Genomic DNA, 3502 nt, shown 5'->3' with positions numbered 1-3502 from the left:
CCTAAACCTGATCGATCAGGCCGTAGCTTAGAGTTCAGGGCTGAGGCTACAACCCTGAACATATTTCTCTGTCAGCTTATAAAGGCTAAAATTGTAAAAATCACAGTGAGCTCATAGGCAGGTGCAGGGAGTGCTGCCCAGTGGTTGGCTCTCATTCAAGCCATTCTAGACATAACAGTTCATATTGACCTTTAATTTGATAGGTCCTACCCTAAGCTTTGTAGAATTTCTTAAGATAAACACATCTCAGAACATGAAACATAACAGGGTATGTGGTCAGCATGAACCTGCTCTGAGTCAATTATTTTTCTGTGTCAATGACTGACAAGCATATTAGAGCAACAGGATGAAATAGTTGGCAGGCATGGAACAAAATGGCTGCAGCTATGCTGGGGCTAGGGCAGGCCTCAACAATGGTAATGACCAATATGTTCAAATGTCTAAATGCAGTACACTCATTTCATGATTATGTTAGAAAAAGAAGTATAAAAACTGTTAGTCATTTCTTTGCCCTAAACCACCTAAAATGGGCTTTTTTTTCATGGTGTTGGCTTCTATTTCCAGTTTGTTTCAGTGATGTCTGCCATGCTATGATAGTGATTTTTAACTTGAGTGAGTTGGGAGGGGGGAAGGATCACACTGAAGCTCCCCCTGACTCAGACCTCCCCTTCCCTCTCTCTGCAGTTGAGACCCACGTTCTAGGAAGTGCCCTGGGCTTCTAAATTATAGCAAAAAGTAAGAATATTTTCTTCTGACACTGGTGGATTTGTGTGGAGTCTATATTTGTTTTATTTCTTGCAGACTTCTTCCACTTGTTCTGTACATTTTGTAAGTTGTTTAATAAGGACGGTCTGGTGGTTTGAATAGGTATGGCCCCCATAGATTCAGGTGTTTCAATGGCCATAGGGAACAGCATTATTAGAAGGTATAGCCTTATTGGAGGAGATGTGGCCTTGTTGAAGGAAGTGTGTCACTGTGTAGGTGAGGTTTGAGGTCTCTCAGGGTCTACCCAATGCGGAAGAGAGTCTCCCTCTGGCTGCCTTCGGATCCAGATGTAGAACTCTTAGCTTCTTCTCCAGCACTATGTCTGCCTGTATGCTGCCATGCTTTCTGCCATGATGATAATGGACTAAACCTCTGAAACTGAAAGCTAGCCCCAATTAAATGTTTGCCTTGGTCATGGTGTCCCTTCACAGCAATGAAACCCTAACTAAGAGACTCTTTGTCTGAGATAAAACCATTTTGATATTACCCCTCACCAAAATTTTAAGTTTCCTGCTTTTTCTGTGAGTATATATTTTTTTTCATGTGTGTATGTATGGCAAGTGTGTAAGAGTGTTCTTGTGTGTGTGAACTCACCTGTGTGTGCAGGTCCAAGTGCACAAGTGCATGTTTGTATGAAGGGCCAGAGGTTGGAGTTGGATGTCTTTCTTAGTCGCTCTTCATCATAGATGCTGATGCTGAGATTGGAGCTCATTACTTAAGCTAGTTCAGCAAACCAGCTTGCCCCTGGATTCCCTTGTCTTCATCTGCACACTGAGATTACAGGTGAGCCAACTTGTTGCCTGACAACTATGTGAGTGCTGGGAATCTGAATTCCGTTCCTCATGCTTCCATGGGCAGATGCTACACAGATAGGGCAGATCTCCCCAGCCCCATGAATGATTATATATGTGTGTGGTGTATATGTGTGTGTGTGTATATATATATGTATATATATATATATATGTGCTTTTAAATTTTTATACATTTATACAATGTATTTTGATATTATCCATCCATCACTACCTCCCTCCAACTCTTCCTAGTGCCTTCATGTTTATTTTTGTCGCTGTTGTCACTAACCTGAGTCCAAATAACGCTGCCTGCATGCACATGGGTGTGGGGTCACCAACAGCCAAGTTTCCCAAAGGAGAGTTAGGAACATCAACTGTCCATAGCTCCCCCACTAAGAGTGGGGCCTCAGGGGCCTCTTCCCTGTCTCTGCTGTTATTTTGTCAAGCTTGTTCTTGTACAGGTAACCATGGCTCCTGTGAGATGGCATGTGCAACAGCCATGTGATGTCTAGAAGTCAACATTTCACTGCTACCGTCCTCACCTGATGCTCTTTCTGCCCTTCTTCTGTGATGTTCCCTGAGCTGCATCTGATGGAGGTGTTGATACAGGTGATTGATGCACCTTAATACCAGTCTTCAGCAGCATGGTCTCACCATCTACTTATGGTTGGCAAACAATGGCATGGTTTGCTGTGTGTGGGTTTTTTTTGGGGGGGGGGCTGGGGGGCATCTTCTGTCATCTCCCTGACCAGTATCTTATAGAGATTATCTTGTGCTAGCATTGAGATTTGCATTTAAAAATCAGTATCTTCTGACAACAACACTGTCTATCCATGAATGCATGCTTTGATACACTGTAGGCATAAATTTTTCTTAACCTCCTCTCTATCCACCAGAGGTAACGGAAAAGAAAAGTTAACAGGATATGGGGGAAGCGGACCTGTTTAGAAATAGTTCTTTGAGGGCAATTCCAATCTTCATTGTTCTCAGTCCAGTTCACCATCAAAACACCAAATAAGAATCTACAGATCGTTCAACTTGGCAGACACCACACAAGAATCAGCAACTGCAGTTCAATCCAGAAGAAACCATGAGGCTTGACAGCCAACTGTAGCAGTGGACAGTTAATCTGCTCTGAGCTCCCAGCAGGTGATTGCACTTCTGGGAGTTCTCTGGATTCACAAATGAAAACACACACACACACACACACACACACACAAGCATGCACACAAGCATACACGCATGTGCATAACCTTTATATTTTAATATCCCTTAACTAGCTCAATGACTGGGCACGTCCAAACCTCCGGAGGCTAACACACACTCCTCTCCAGTATTCCTGAGTTAACGCTTTCTAAATCTATATTTTATCTTTGCTGCTGCCCTGTTTCCTTACGGGCAGCCCTCCCACTGGGCCACTTTCCCTTTGTACCTACATTTTGGCTGTCTTATCGTGATCCTTCATGGCGTGGTCTGTCCTGTTTCCTCCTCATGGTGGAATTCCCTCTTCTCCACTCTGTGTTTCTTGCCCAGGAATCCTAAAAGTCCTGCCTTTTTCACCCTGTCTAGACACTGGCTGGTGACTCCTCCTTATTGAGCAATCAAAAACCAATTGGGGACAGGGCCCCTCAGCGTTTAGACACATAGATTCTTGTATGATTTGGGGAGCTGAATTAAGGCAAAGCATTACAACTAGTCCCCAACACCTGCCGAAGTCTGCAGAAGCAGCAAGAAGCCACAGGAACCTCACGAGAAGTTCTTTGGTGAGTTTCTTTGTATGAAGTCACCACAATGAGTGAATCAATACATGCATGTTGTCAGCAAGGAATAATGAGGCAGAGTCATGTGAATCAGTGCTCAAACTCCTGTCTGTGGGGATATGTGTGTGTGTATGCATACATATATATATATATATATATATATATATATATATATATATATATATA

The sequence above is a fragment of the Grammomys surdaster genome, unplaced genomic scaffold (genome assembly GCF_004785775.1).
Source record: "Grammomys surdaster isolate TR1022 unplaced genomic scaffold, NIH_TR_1.0 125901, whole genome shotgun sequence".
Classification (NCBI taxonomy): Eukaryota; Metazoa; Chordata; class Mammalia; order Rodentia; family Muridae; genus Grammomys; species Grammomys surdaster.
Note: the sequence above shows the minus strand (reverse complement) of the source record.